This window comes from Pinus tabuliformis, chromosome 2_1, assembly GCF_031772625.1.
Source record: "Pinus tabuliformis cultivar Carrire ecotype Pingquan chromosome 2_1, CPIR1, whole genome shotgun sequence".
NCBI lineage: Eukaryota > Viridiplantae > Streptophyta > Pinopsida > Pinales > Pinaceae > Pinus > Pinus tabuliformis.
Genome location: NC_142299.1, coordinates 806,629,764 through 806,647,202, shown reverse-complemented (window position 1 = coordinate 806,647,202; position 17,439 = coordinate 806,629,764).

The following is a 17,439-nucleotide window of genomic DNA, read 5'->3' as shown; positions in this document are numbered from 1 at the left end:
ACATGTATTGTAACTATTGTAAGACTAATCTTAAACACTTGTGATGCATGTTGCTTTAACGTGTGTTTCACACTTGAACCATTTCATTTGTTGTAATACATTATGTATTAATGAAAATGTGTTGTATATGTTGTTAATGTTGTCTCGCCTGTGGTGGCTACCTTCCCGAACATTAGACAAACCTTTCACATAAAACTCTCTGTAACAACTGTTGCACTCGTGTGGACTCATCTGCTGAGTGTTGTACATGTTATCTTTCCTTGTGTGTTGTGACTGTGCCATCTGTGTGGACTGTTCCTCCGGAAGCTGTGCACATCTTGTTGTGTTGTGTGTTCCTCGCAGAGTTGGGACTTACTCCCAATCGACTTGGGACTCACTCTCACCCTCTCCCTCTACAGTGAAAGAACAGTTGACAAAATTAACACTTACAATCACTGGGCACACGAACATCACTTCTTGAAGACAAAGCGGACCACTCTCTTGTGCTGACAAGAAAGAGTTGAGGCAAATCTCTAAGATAATGGAAATCGGGCCATCATACCGGATGGGACTTCCACACCAAGCAAGCATTTATAACTACAATGACACTCCCATGAAGGCTTCTACTTTTGGAACATAAAAAAATAATCTAGAAGCAATTTTTACCTTTCTAAAATTCTACAAATTAATTATGATCGAAATGGATATTCTTCTTCCTCGTCATTATATCTTACCTCACACGTTTTGAAAATTACATAATCAATTACTAAGATACCTTACATGTTTTGAAAATTACATAATCAATTATAATCTTAATAGCGTACCACAACATCATCATCATCTCATCCACTTATAGTCTCAATAATATTATTGTTCATCATCATATCTTATTATTGTTTTTTATTTTAATAAAAAAGACTTGATTTTCAATTAGTTTTGAAATTTCTAAATAAATTTTATAGAATTGATTAAGTTTTTGAAAAAAATAAATATTAAACTAAATATTTTGAAAATCGAAAATAAATTTTAATTTTTTTTAAATTTGAATTTATATTTTCTAATTGGTCAATTTACATGAAATGACTAATTTTATGGTGTTTAAAATTGAGAAGAAAAAATATTTAAAGGAACAAAAAATCAAACAAATATCGCAACCAAGTGTCACAACATTTAATAAAGAGTAAACCTATCAAATCTAAATATTAATGAAAATGAAATGTGTGTATAAAGTACCAAACCAAGTGTCACAATATATAATAATGAGTACACCTATCAAATCTAAATATTTATGCTTAGTAATTTATTTTTACACCTCACTTTTTTTAATATTTACTTTTAACATATATTTTACTAATAAAAATGTACAAGACAATAAATATAGTTATTCATATTATATTATTTTTAATTTGACATTTTTTAATTTTTTAATTAATAAATGGATAATGAATTTAATATAAAATAAATAACCACATATTTTTTAGTTACAATATTCATTTAAATTAATTTATTTGAATAAACTATTTAGATTTCTTTTTAAATATGATTTATTTATAATTTATTTATTTAGCCAATGTTTAATTTCTTTATTTTTTATATGAAAAATATGAATGTTTTATTTCAAAATTTATATATTTATATTTTTTAATATAATTTTTTACATAATAATAATTTTATTTTAAAAAAATATAAATATGATATTATATCTAATCCTATTTTAAATTGGGGTTTTTTTATTACTATGTAACATACTTTATATATAGCTGGTTTTGGAGGTTTTTAACTCTATAACCAATTAAACTAGCAATTGCACCACATGTTGCAAAGGAAATGCCATAAGGCAATGGCATAGGGATATTACTACCAACTAAAACTATCATCACAGAAGAGTAATATACCAACCGAACCAAACTTAAAACTAAGCTATGTTGCAATCCAAACATTCAGAAACATCACATGCATCCCATTCCTCTTGGATACCTAAGAGTTTTAAGAGCCATTTATAGCTTTCAACCTACATAACTCCCATGCGTACTTAAATAATTAAAAACAATTTATACAAGAAAGATAAAGATAAAATTTCTTCGCTATATTTCCCCTGTATATTGCTCTTTGACTTCAAATTCAGGCACATGCAAATAAAAATAAGAATTTCAAAAAAGTCATCTTACAAAATTGAAAAATTCTGTAGAAATGGAGAAAATTTCATTTATAAAATAAAACCAATTTCATTCACTAATATGATTGTCCGAATTATCTTTTATAGGCAAGGACAAACAACTTACATTGCATTGATTACCAAATCCAAAATCCAAAACCAAAGATCATGCAATCTTTGGAGTATCCTACAATTCTTAAGATAAACATGAGAGAGAACAATAATCTTCTCCACTACAACATCATCATATAAAAATGGAAACACTAAAGAATTCAGCCAAGGAAGAAAATGTTCCTTGTTGTTTTTTTTTTAATAATCACATGACCATTTCCAGCTTGGTGATGCAATATGATGTGAGCAACAAATGAAAAGTTTTTCTCAAAGAATCATAGTAAATTCTTAATCTTCAAATATAATCCTTCGGTTTCCTTATATCCATCCAAAATCCGAGCAATATCATGGCATAGAGTTGCTTCTCACTTGCTATTTTTGGGAACACTTCTTTTTCAATTGAAGTGGGTCTTAGCTCAATCGTATTCAGAACACTGACATTCAGAAGGTAAATCCCTACATTGATCTTATTTCCAAGAAAGATCTTAGGCTTCTCCACAAATGATCTTATTTCCAAGAAAGATCTTAGGCTTCTCCACAAATATATCAACTCGCCCAGTTTCTTCATCAAGAAAAAAGATAATTTATCATTGTTTATAGACATAATAAATACGTGGTAAATACAAGTTTCACTAGATTTTTAAAGACAATTAACATGACTATACAAAAATACAACTACAATACAAGTTATATGGATTAGATATGAATCTCAAGATTTGCTTAACTCGCCTAGTTTCTTCATCAAGAGAAAAGATAATTTATCATTGTTCATAGACATAATAAAGATGTGGTAAATACAAGTTTCACTAGATTTTTAAAGACAATTAACATGACTATACAAAAATAAAACTACAATACAAGTTATATGGATTAGATATTAATCTCAAGATTTGCTTCAAACACCTTTAAAAAGCTCAACATCACATCACTTGTATTCAACAATTGTATAAAAATAATTATATCAAATATTTCCCTTGGAAAACCCAATCCAACTAATTAAAGATGACAAAACATAAATTTGTAATCAAGTACCAAAAATGCACAAGTATTTATTACGCGAGAATTATTCCATTGCAATGCTATATTATGCAAAATTCTAAAAGAAGAAAACCAACATAATGCAAATTAGCAGAGAAAACAAGGTTGTGCACGCTCATCTTTGCACCTCTATGCACGCTCATCTCTACACCTCAAGCTCGTAATTGATTGCCAAAACAACTTCATCAACTCCAATCGCTTTAAGAGCTTTGATCTACATAGAAAGCATTCTTCAATTGATTTTTCTTATAAATTTTAATATGATCTAGGCAATCAAAATGCAAGGATCAAAACCCAATAACTCCATACCTAATGTATAATCATAGGCTTATGAGGCCCACTCCTATTTTAGAGGGCTTATTCACTTAGTCATTTTTTATAAGATTGGCCTTCATTTCAATCCCTTCATATGAAATAAAAGTTGGAACATTAAGTAAGCACTTATCTTCCTTTCAAGCAAGAAACTTGATCACCCAAACATTCTTCCTAATTTCTCTTTATGTAAGCACATATCTTCCATTCAAACAAGAAACTTGATCACCCAAACATTCTTCCCCAATTTGAGAATAAGAACTTTCTTTCTGAATGGGATAAATTGTTTCAATTAGGTTTTCTGTACTATTTTTGTAATTGAATAAGCTTGCTATGACATATGAAATATTTTATTATTTTCACTAAACATTTATTTATAATTTTGCAAGTAGGAATTCAGTTAGTAAATTTAATTAAGATCTCATCCACAACTTACGCACCTTATGATTGGGCGTGAGATATTTTTTTATTGTTTTTCTTGTTATTCATTTCCTTATTAAATGTTGACTATTTTCTTTTTAAATGCATTTATGGAATAGCTTCCCCTCTCTCTTTTTGTCCAATGGGGGTAGATATTGTTAAAAATATAAAATATAAGTTCAAACTATAGAATCTAACTTGAGTTTATCGATTGCACTTGACCTAAAATTGGTTACCCATGTATAAGTATTTTGGACTCTTGCTGGTGAGCATAGTGAAGACTTTACAGCCGTTTTAATTATGAATTCTTCATAGACCATCAACCATTCAATATGAAGAGTTATATGGTAGGAATATACCAAATCATCTAACCATGCCTCTCCATGGGAATTGGTTAAACAACATGTTGAAGACAGATACATATTGACTTCAAAAGTAGAAATCCCATTAGTTGAATTTCCCTCATTTTGTTCTTAATCCTTCAAACAATTTATTATACATTACTTTTTCTTCAAACAATTGATTTATACATTAGCTTTTCTTCAAATAATTGATTATACATTACCACCTCACAATTTATTATACATTAGTTTTTCTTCAAACAATTGAATTATACATTAACTTTTCTTCAAATAATTGATTATACATTACCACCTCCAATGACTCAACTTTTCTTGACTTTTGTCCTTATTGTCAATTATATGAAGGACTTGATAGACATACCTCTTGTAACACTTGTTTCTTTGCCCAGTTTGATGCCCCATATTGGTATCTTTGGCTCAACATATCTCGAGGCCCATTATGATGGTGTCACCTATCCCTATGCTACTTACGGTGTTCCCTTGGCAACATGTGGCGCAATCGCTAGTTAATTCTCTCTCTAACACACATATATGAAAAACATTGATACATAGAAAATGTGCATATTAAAATAAAAGCTAAATTGTATAGAAGGTGGGTATTGAAATATTTTGTTTAAGATGGACATGGATTTTTTATTTATTTGTTTATTCATTAATGATAGAAATTGAATTATTTTTTGTTGGTAATATTTTTTGAAGCGTTACGTATCATCTTCACATTAAGTATTAAAGGAATTAGATTCTTATTTATTTGTTTATTTATTTATGATATAAATAGAAGTCTTTTTTATTAGTAATATTTTTTGAAGCATTACGTATCATCTTCACATCAAGTACTAAAGGAAAAAGTATTTTTTGTTACTAATATTTTTTGAAGCGTTACGTATCATCTTCACATTAAGTACTAAAGGAATTAGACATATCTCTTTGAATGAAACATATCTCTTAAAATAGACATTGAAATATTTTATTTAGTAATAATATAAAATGTTGGGGGAATTCCTTCTCAATGTATAGGTTGCCATATATTCGTGCATAATTAGGTTAGGACGGAAAATTATCTTTTCACATTAAGTACTAAAGGAATTAGACATATCTCTTTGAATGAAACATATCTCTTAAAATAGACATTGAAATATTTTATTTAGGAATAATATAAAATGTTGGAGGAATTCCTTCTCAATGTATAGGTTCATGCATAATTAGGTTAGGACAAAAAATTACCTTTATGTGTAGTGGGCAACAGAACGTGTCTTGAATGTTGGTGGAATTCCTTCTCAATATATAGGTTTCCATATATGTTGGTAGAATTCCTTCTCAATATATAGGTTTCCATATATTCGTGCATAATCCATTCAAACAAGAAACTTGATCACCCAAACATTCTTCCCCAGTTTCAGAATAAGAAATTTCTTTCTGAATGGGATGAATTGTTTCAATTAGGTTTTCTGTACTATTTTTGTAATTGAATAAGCTTGCTATGACATATGAAATATTTTTATTGCTTTTCTTGTTATTCATTTCCTTATTAAATGTTGACTATTTTCTTTGTAAATGCATTTATGGAATAGCTTCCCCTCTCTCTTTTTTGTCTGATGGGGGTAGAGATTTGTTAAAACTATAAAATATAAGTTCAGACTAATTGTTAAAACTATAAAATATAAGTTCAAACTATAGAATCTAACTTGAGTTTATCGATCACACTTGACCTAAACCTAGTTACCCATGTATAAGTATTTTGGACTCTTGTTGGTGAGCATAGTGAAGACTTCGCAGTCGTTTTAATTATGAATTATTCATAGACCATCGACCATTCAATATGAAGAGTTATATGGTAGGAATATCCCAAATCATCTAACCATGACTCCCCATGGGAATTGGTTAAACAACATGTTAAAGACAGATACATATTGACTTCAAAAGTAGAAATCCCATTAGTTGAATTTCCCTCATTTTGTTCTTAATCCTTCAAACAATTAAATATACATTAGTTTTTCTTCAAACAATTGATTTATACATTAGCTTTTCTTTAAATAATTGATTATACATTACCACCTGCAATGGCTCAACTTTTCTTGACTTTTGTACTTATTGTCAATTATATGAAGGACTCAATAGACACACCTCTTGTAACACTTGTTTCTTTGCCCAATTTGATGCCCCATATTGGTATCTTTGGCTCAACCTATATCAAGGCCCATCATGACGATGTCACCTATCCCTATGCTACTTACGACATTTCCTTCACAACATGTGGTGCAATTGCTAGTTAATTCTCTCTCACACACACATATATGAAAAACATTGATACATAGAAAATGTGCATATTTAAATAAAAGCTAACCGTAGGTTTTAACCCCGTACATAAATTACCTACATACGAATTCTAAAACAAAGAAAATAAACAATGCGAGAGCATAACACATAAAACACATATACATAGAGATTTTCCCCTGGATCCCAAAACCGGGACTACCATCTTGATTTTCATTATGTTCCTTTCAATTTTATAATACATATTTATACATGCTGAAGCATCCAATACCATGGACCGAAAACCATCGCGTCCAAAAACATGTGCGGAAATCATGCAAAAAACCATAGGTGGGTCCACCCAACCTAACATAGGTTCCAAAACCAAAATTTTCCAGGGCGTTGCTGTTGAGCAGTAAAAAGGGTCTTTTTAACCTCTATTTAACCTACATTAATTATCAATCTAGGTACAATTTGTTATCTCAAGAGTGTACTTAGTCTGAGGCGGTCACTTGTCAAGAGTAATGCTAGTAGTATAGTGCTTTACAAAAGTAAATAAATGCTAGAAACAAACTCTAAATGTAATGGCAAGGAACTAAAATGTTTTGTAACTAAATCATTCACTTAAGAAGCTACAACAACCATCAATCAAGGATGCAGTAATGAAAAATCTTTCCTTTGTAAATTGATGCAAAAAAAAAATCAAAGAGAAGGTCTCCAATCTGGGAACTAGACAGCAATAGTCAACGTTCGCTACAGTTACAGATCGTTTTGTTCATACCAAAGCAAATACTTGAAATGAAAATTCAATTAACAGGAAAAAGCAACAGCAACTAATCTATTAAAAAGTTCGAACAACAAAGCTTAACCTACAGGAATGAATTAAGAAGCAATCGTAACCAGAAGGAATTGAACAGCAATCTTTAACTTAGTAAATGAATTGAACAAAAATCCAAGAATGGAACGGCAAGCCTAAGTAAGTCTATGAAATATTGAACAGTGAACTAAATCAAACGTAAACACACAACGAATCTAGCATGATGGAATCAGTAATCTTCGTTCAACATACTAAGTATTAACCATAGTTATAAGGGAACAACAATTGCAGTTGTAATGGAACAATAATTCGAATGAACAGCAATCACAATTATAAGTAAACCATAGCTAAATGAATAACAATACCGATCTGTAAATGCACAGCAATGTTACTCTGTAATTGAACAGTAGTGTCAATCTGAACAACAATGTCAATCTGTAAATGAACAGTATAACATTTCAATTGCAAATAATAATCTTACTATTCAAATACGAGAACAGAAAAAGTAAATGAAATGTCAAGGAACAGCAGATTACTGAATAGAGCAAGTAAAGGAAATCAAACCACACACGACTTGTAATCAGAAAATAATGATACAGAAAGCAAGTGATCCACTAGGGCCAGGCCCTTAGCCACTAGGGACGCACTGCTACGGTTACTCCAGAATCAGATAATGGAACAGCAACGAAGTTTATGTATTAATCATAAAAACAGAGTTACAGAGATCGCTCTTCTAAAGAGATTCGATGATCAAAGTTCAAATTGGAACAACAAATTCTATCAATCAACAATAATCCACCCTTGGGCTAGCAGCACTGTCCCTTTTTATAGTGGCCAGGCGGAAATACCAAAAATGCAGATAGCTTTGAGGTAGCGATCCCTCAGGATCAAAGGATCCTGAGGGATTCGCCATATCTTTAATCTTCAGTTATCTCTTCGTCCTCTTGCACTGATATTGCATTTCTTCTTCCTTTTCCCGGCCCATGTGCTCCGATCTCGATTGCCTCGTCTGGATGTGGTTTCCTGTCAAAGGGACAACAGTTGGTTTTGCCTTGTCTTTTCCTCTGAAATGGCGATCTTCCATTTTCTTCATTTTCTGTATAGAAAAAGGAAATAATTAGTCATTTTACGTTAATCACAAATCTCCTTAACTTTATCATAATCCTTTATCATATGCCTATCTTAGAACATAAGGAAGTTATGAATTAAAGGAAAAGATAAAGAAATAAGTGGCAATTACATACCTTTTCTAATGCTCAACACACCCCCCTGCTTACCCTTTTTCATACCCTCATGAAAACATTGTAATTGACATGCAAGGCAGTTAGGGAATAAGCTGGAGAAGGATTTTTAGTCAGTGGTCTAAAACCATGATTTCTAGCTAGGACTTCAAAGATATGCCATGTCTAACCTTCAAGCAACCCATATAAGGCTCTATATCCTGGTGCAGGAGACTAGATGATTGGACTTCGGAACCTACAGCCTAACCAAGACGGGCCTTCTCTCAAGATGAGGTCACCATAGATAACCAAGAGGTCAGCAGCTAGCTTAAAATTCTCATAATTGAATAGCTCTTTGTTTTGGATATTTCGATTGGAAGTCTGGTATCGGAATTTGGCTGCTGCTATGGCAAGGTCTTTGATGGTTAGGAAGTATTCTACCTCTTGCCGGATGATTGTTGTGTCAATAGGTCCCAATGTCTGGATCACACCCTTCGTTATCATTAAGCTCCTATGTTTATTCCATAGTTGCAATGGGTCTCTAGGTTCACCCCTTACCCACAGATCTAACCCATTCTCTTGTATCTGGAAGGTATTGTAGGCTTTAAGCCATTTTATCTGGTTGACAGCAAAATAGATGAAGGCTTGAAGCTGGATATCACCCACAAAAGGGCTAGGGTTCTTTTCTGTTTCTCCATCCAATACAAGATTATGTAAATAAAATTCACATAACAATCGATGGACTTTCACCCCGTAATGCTTACAATAGTTTATGAAATCATCAATGGTTTTTATCTCTATAGGCACCCCTGCCTTGACAGCCTTAATTTTCAATTGTAAATATCTTTCCATCAAAAACAAAGCATAGTTTTTGGCGGGTGCCCTACACGCTAGAACATCAGTATACAGAGAACATAAGGTATTCATTTGATTCATAACTATGTCTAGTCTATGGGTTACCTTTCTTACTTTTTCCTCTACCCTTCGCCATCCATCAAAGGCTTGGCTTTTTGATGCATTGATGTTCTTTAGCTGTTGTTTCAACTTCTGATATTTTTCTTGAGGAACAGTTTCCTCTGTGAGCTTTTCTATCATTTGTTGGGCTTGTGCCAAATATTTTTGCAGAGTTACTATCCTCGGGTCATTATCCATCATGACATTTTTGGGCTGGAGATCTACTTGGATCTCCTTATTGCGACATCTGATTTTTATAGTTTGTGTTTCCTTCTCATGCACTATTCAGTTGGAGGACAATGCCTTTGTCTGGACTTCCTTATCACAGATTGGTGTGTTTTCTATTTGTGCTTCTGCATTTATAATAGCCACATGTTGTTCCCTGCGATCCTGAATAACAATGGGTTTGGTTTGAGTTCTTTTGGTCCTCATTCTATGGGGTTTTGCCTTGGTGGTTGCATTCTTTGCTCCAGAGGTTCTTTTTGAGTTTCTCCCCAGTTTCAGAACCCTTATTTGTTGTCGAAGTTGCTTAATTATATTTAACAGTCTCTGTGGTTCCTTTCGCAACTTTTTAATTTCATTTGTTTTCTTAGAAGGAGCAGTTGTTTCTTTTCTTAGGCCTGGGATTTGTGCTTCAGGGATTGTATCCTCGCCTTGGCCAATTTCCATATTTCCTGCTTGGAACACTTCTTCAGTGTTCTCATCCTGCTGATTAGGTTTTTCAGGGGAGGAAACCTTGGTCTATTCTGCTGTTTCTTGGGCAGCTTCTTCTTCTACTTCTTCTTCATCATTCATTTCTTTGGGTGTATTCTGACTGGGAGCAGAGTGTTCCTGAGATTGTTTGTCTTCCTCCTCCTCATCACACAACTCTTCAGATGCACTCTTGTCATGAGCAGAGTGTTCCTGGGATTGTCCTTCTTCTTCCTCCTCATCACTCAACTCTTCAGATGCACTCTTATCATGAATAGTGTTCCTGCGGCCCTTCTTCGGTATCGGGGTTGAGTGGGTTGTGAGGTTGGACATACTCGTCCATATTGGCTAATATTTGGGCCAATTCATCTTCTTGCAGAGGGTTTTGCAGTGGGCTTTCGCTGCGCTGCTTTGCTTCTTCCCCTTCTTCTTGACCGGATTGCTCAGTTCCCTCTTCCGGTTCCTCTTCTTCGTTTTCTTCTAATTCTTCTTCATTTTCCCCTCCTTCAAGTTGTGGGGGTTGCTCATCCTCCGAGTCATGTATTTCTATGGGCTGGCTGTTGTTTCCTTGGGAATTTCCCAACATTCCTCTGATTCTTCCCAATCTGACAGATTGTCTTCGCTTCGGTGGTCTAATTGATGTGCTAGCAATGTGTTTTCGTTTTGGGGCTGGCAAGGCCAGTCCCCCATCTATCGAGAAAATAAATTCTTCCCAACTACTCTACTGTCGGGTAAGACTGTAACTGACTATCAACCGAATTAAACTATGATGGCTTACTACTAATTCTACATGACAAGATTTTCTTATACTTCAGGCAACATCATGCAATAAAAGTTTTAAGAACGCAAGCAAATTCTCAACACATTTTTGTTTTAATACAGCTAACAGTTTGAGATGGCGTGGTCTTACCACGTCTTTTCTGCCATCACAAGTGATGTATCTTTGGATAATTCTTGCCAATTCTACCCAAGGCTCTCCTAGGGTTGTCGGCAGGACTCCTTTTCCTTTAACAGTGAGGTTCTGCCCTTTGTCCCGGAAGATGGTTATGGCGTCTTACAGTCTCACCGTTTTCAGGGTCCATACAGGTCCAATGGCTGGTAGTCCTGAAACTTTAGCAATTATCTCATCTGTTACTGCTATTTGTCTCCCTCTCACCATGGAATGATTTTCCTGCAAATTCTGCAGAAATTCAATTGCCACCGTCTCGTTAGATTGCTGTAGACGGTTAAGGTAGGCTATCCATCCTGCCCTTGCTAAGATTTCACGTGCAGTGTTAGAGACCATTAACACCTGTGGCTCGTTGCGAATTGATCTTCCTCCCATCTTATTCAAGCTTAGCACACTGTAAAAACACAGAGATGACGATGGAACAACAAGCTGTTCAAATTTTTAGCTCACTGTTAAAAAAAACACAGAGAAGATGATGGAATAACAAGCTGTTCAAACTTTAACTCACTGTTAATTTTTACAGAGAAAAACATGGAAATGGCGTTTGAACAGCAAGCCATGCATATTGGGAAATACAATACTGTTAGACTTGCTATTCCCAAGTTTTGATGAAGTCATAATACCTCCGAATAATGAGCTGACACGTATGCTAGTGAATTATGGAGATCACCTGCGCCCCCCTGAAGTGTGATAGGTCGTCCTTAGCCGTCAAATAAAGGAGCAACATGCTGAACTGCAATCGTACAGTGGAATAAAAAAACAGCGTATAGATATATGACATGTTTACAAAAATCAGCGGATTACCAAAATCGAGGCTTATGATGGAAATTGCTAATAAATATGGAAATGCCATGATATGATGCAAAAAATAAAGGATAGGACAGTTGACATGAGTAAAAGTTCTTATGCGGTCATTATCCAGTTTAACCATTATGATTGATTTATAAATGATTTTCATGTATAAAAGGTATGAAAGGGTTATATGACATAATATCATTTGAAATCACTATAAAGATATAAGAAGAAGGGTTTATAATGTCTATTGGTGTATGAAAAATATGACTTCAATACCATCAGCAGAGCTCTGCTGCCCACAGGTGTCCATAACCTTGACAGAGTTGCTTATTTCACCCTTGGAACCATAATCCTTTGTGTATGCCTAGGAAAGTGTTGTGCGATGTCAGAATGGAGGCCATTGTGCTGGCTTGGTAACCAAATGAATCACAATGCCATTCACCAGGAAGGAGTGAAAGGTGGACAGGCCGGCTTGTGATGAGACCTCCTGTTCCAAGGACCTTTTATTTTTCTGATGTGCCTCTTGGATCATATCCCTGATGAGGTGGCCATAGTGAGAATGCCACTTCACTTTCTTCCTTATGATCATGGTAGGCTGGCTCTTGATGAGACCCCCTATCCTTCATCTGACAAATCATGTTAGTAATCATATAGATATGTATGTTTTCTTTTCCTTCTTTTCTTTTATATAGCACTTTACTATTTATATACAAAGGGTGGCTCAACACTCCTTAAGAGTAGGGATGGTGGAAGAAGTCTGAACATCACAATAGAGGAAAACATGCCCTTATTCTTATTCAATGATAATGATCAAAGAGAATTATGGGATTTAGAAAGAACCATCATGATAAAAATAATCAATCAAATTGGTGTTAGTGAAAATAAAGACAACAAAGTGATATAAATAGTTGTGTCCTTTCCTCTTTTCTCTTATCAATTCAAAGCAATTTCTTTAAAGATAATGATTTTTCTTTGGTTTGCTGATTTCAGTATCCTCTAGTTTTTGTATTCGTGCATAAATGTATAGTTGTGCCTTAAATGACCATCGCTCACAAAAATCCTCTAAATGGTGAAGCACACATACACACAAAAAGAAGAAAAATGCACTCAAAAAGTGTTGTTCTTTAGATGGAACAACTGTTGTTTCTTTAGAGGGACAACAAAAGAATATTTGCACACAAAAACCACAGTTCCTTTAAGAGGAACAACAAGCAAAAGAAAAACATACTCGGAACTGCTGTCCTTAATTGGAACAGCAAATAAAGCAAGCGCGAAACAAAAATGCGGAAATGTTGTTCCTTTGGAAAGGAACAGCAAAAACAAAAGTGTTGTTCCTTCAGAAAGGAACAATAAAAATGCGGGTGAGCTGTTCCTTCAGAAAGGAACAACAAAAAATGAAAGTGTTGTTCCTTCGGAAGGAACAACAAAAATGCGGAAGTGCTGTTCCTTCGGAAAGGAACAGCAAAACATGAAAGTGTTGTTCCTTTGGAAAGGAACAACAAAAAGGCGAAAATTTTGTTCCTTCGAAAAGGAACAGCAAAATGCAAAAGTGTTGTCCCTTTGGAAAGGAACAGCAAAACAACAAAAATGTTGTTCCTTCAGAAAGGAACAGCAAAATGCAAAAGTGTTGTTCCTTTGAAAAGGAACAAAAAGACGGTGAAAATGTTGTTCCTTTGGAAAGGAACAACAAAATGCAAAAGTGTTATTCCTTCGAAAAAGAACAACAAAACGACGAAAATCTTGTTCCTTCGGAAAGGAACGGCAAAATGCAAAAGCGCCATTCCTTCGAAAAGGAATAGTAAAACAATTAAAATGTTGTTCCTTCAGAAAGGAACAACAAAATGCAAAGGTGTTGTTCCTTTGAAAAGGAACAGCAAAACGAAAAAAATGTTGTTCCTACAGAAAGGAACAACAAAATGAAAAAGTGTCGTTCCTTCGAAAAGGAATAGCAAAATGTAAAAAAAATTGCAGAAATGTAGAAATCTGTACAGAAAGTAATTTACACAAACAGAATAGAAAAAGTTATGTACAAAATTTAAAAGCAATAAAATTTCTTAGTGAACCAAAGGTGAGGAAGAATTCTCTTCCTCAGCCAAAATTTGCATGTCAGAATCTTCCCGGAGTTGCTGGTAGAAGGATTCTGAGTAAGCGGTTTATGGTACAGTCACACTCGGTGGCCTTTTTCTTTAAAGGTATGTCCAGATCCATCAATAGTATTCAAAGTAATGGTGCCATTGTCATGCACTTTTTGGATTTCATATGGTCCAAGCTAATGAGTCTGAGTTTTCCCGAAAAATCTTGAAACCTGGAATCGTATAAGAGTGCCCAATCTCCTTCGTGGAAGATTTTCTTTTTGATCAGGGCGTCGTGCCATTTTGCTCTCTGCTGTTGGATTAATGCAGTATGTTGAAGAGTCGAGAGCCTAATTTGATCTAGCTTGTTGATTTGCTGTAGTCCATTAGTCCGGGCCTCATTTAAATCTGGACCAACCTCCTATGCTGTTCTCAACATTTGTATTTCGAACTCTATTGGAAAGATGGGTTCCTTTCCAAATACTAGCTGATATGGTGAATAACCGATGGTGTTTCTCCACATTGTTCGGTATGCCCACAAGGCTTCCGACAATCTTGTAGCCCAATCACGTCTGTGTGACGCAATGATTTTTGTTAATATTTCCTCTATCACTTTATTCGTGCTCTCTACTTGGCCATTTTCCTGTGGGTGATACGGAGTGGTAATCTTGTGCTAAATATGATAGTTTTTTAATGTTGCAGCGATTTTATTACCTGCAAACTATGGTCCTCCGTCTGTGATTATGTCTCTTGGGAGGCCATATCGCACAAATATTTGGAACAGGAAATGAATGATAGAGTCCTCTGTAGCTCTTGGAAGTGCCTCTGCTTCAACCCATTTGGTCACATACTCAGTTTCTACCAGAATATATGTTTTCTGGTTTGATGATGGGTTGATCGAACCAACAAAATCGAGCACCCAACGCTCAAATGGTTCGATTACTAGCTGTGGGTTTAAAGGCATTTCGTCGGACTGTCTAGGGCGTCCTGCTCTTTGGCAACTATCATAGGCTTGAACAAATTTCTTCGCGTCTTTGAAGATTGTGGGCCAATAATACCCTGTTTGCAGAACTTTGTGACCAGTTCTTCGATCTGCGAAATGTCCGCCACATGGTCCGTCATGATAGGCTTTCAAAATGTCAAATATTTCATCTTCATGGACGCATCTTCTGATGTGCATATCTGCCCCTGTATGAAATAGGTAGCCCCAATCCAAGAAAATCGGGTACTACGTTGCACAATCTGTTTTCGTTCATTAGGGGTTAGATGCTTTGGTAATTTGCCTATTGCTAAATAATTTACAACATCAGCATACCACGGTGTCTTAACAGTAACAACAAATAAATGTTCATCTGGAAATTGATCTTCGACTGCTGCTGCATCCACTGGCTTCGGCATTCGTGAGATAAAATTAGCTACAGGATTCTCTTTCCCAGGTCGATCTTTTATTGTGATGTCGAATTCCTGCAATAAAATCAACCATCTTGTTACTCTACCATTTGTAATAGGTTTATTTGCTAAATATTTTATGGCAGAGTGATTTGTATATAAAACAACAGGATATCCAGTGATATAATGCCTAAATTTATTTACAGCATGTATTACAGCTAAGAATTCTTTTTCAGTAACAGTATAGTTTAACTTAGCAGGAGACAAATTCTTGTTGATATAATAGATTGCATATGGTTTTTTGTCTTCTTCCTGCCCAAGGACTGCTCCAATAGCTGTGTCTGAAGCGTCTAATGAAATTTGAAATGGCAAGTCCCAATTTGGGCCTTTGAGCACTGGGGCTGTTGACACAAGCTTTTTCAGATCCTCAAAAGCACAATCACATTTATCTGTCCAGACAAAATCAACATTCCCTGTTAGTGTGTATAGAGGTGCAGCTATTTGAGAAAAATATTCTATAAATCTCCTGTAATAACCAGAAAATCCAAGAAAACTGTGTACCTTTGTCTATGTGGTAGGAGTAGGTATTAGCAAAATTATTTGAATTTTGGCTGGATCTACCTGTATTCCAGCCACTGAGATATAAGGACCTAGGATGAGTCCTTCAGTCATCATCATATAGCACTTTTCATGGCTCAATCAGAGCCTAGTGGCAATGCATCGTTGCAACACCTTTTCCAATGTGTCTAGTGCTGGGTCGAAATCATCTCTGTATGGTGTGAAATCATCCATTTATACTTTGAGCCCTTCATTTATTAAATCTAAAAAGATGCTGAGGATGGCCATTTGAAATGTGTCAGGGGCATTGCATAGGCCAAAGGGTAGGACTCTGTAGGCATATGTTCCCCAAGGACAGGTAAAAGTGGTTTTGTCCTGGTCTTTAGGGGCAATCTGAATCTGATTGTATCCACTAAAGCCATCCAAGAAAGAAAAGAATTTATTTCCTGCTAATGTGTCTAATACCTGATCAATGAATGGAAGGGGAAAGTGGTCTTTCTAGGTTGCTTTGTTTAATTCTCTATAATCTACACAAATCCTCCACTTTCCATTCTTTTTTGGCACCACAACTAGCGGAGAGACCCACTAGCTATCAGAGATCGGATAAGTAAAGTTTACATCCAAAAGTTTTGTAATTCAGCTTTCACAATGTCTTTCAGGGGAGGGTTGAGTCTCCGTTGGGGTTGGCGAATGGGTCTCGCATCCTTTTCTATATAAATGTGGTGTGTACATAGCTGGGGGTCAATTCCCTTCATGTCCGGATAATCCCATGCAAAAGCTTCCTTATATTTTCTCAGTAGTTGGACCAACTTTTCTTCTTGTTCAGGAGTCAGGTTATTATTGATGTTCAAGGTTTTTCTTGGCTCAATCTCTATAGTTTTGCTGTTTGAAACAGAGGTAGTGGGTATTGTTTGATCATGAGTGTCTTTGAGAGGATCTTCTTCTAGTTCATTGTCAAATGTTGCCTCTATCATGTGACATTGTACACGGGATCTAGATTCAACTTGGTTAATGAAGTTGTTAATAACATCATCCTCTATTTGAACTTTAAAATCGAAGGCATCTTCTATGGTTAATGGGGATCTAATGTTTTCTGTGAGGTATGATAAATGATGTTTATTGGTTTTTATTATTGTTACACTTGGCTAGGCTGGAGGGTATAGGGCTAGATTCTTGATATTACTCCCTCTAGTTATGGTCATACTGCCTTGTCGGCAGCCAATGTAAGCATCAGTGGTCGCAAGCCAAGGTCTGCCTAAAATTAACGGGTGTCCATCAAGTCGGTTTTTGGGGTTTATTATCAGAAAGTTGGTAGGATATTCCCAGGAATCAATGGATACCATGACATCATGTAGTGTACCTTCT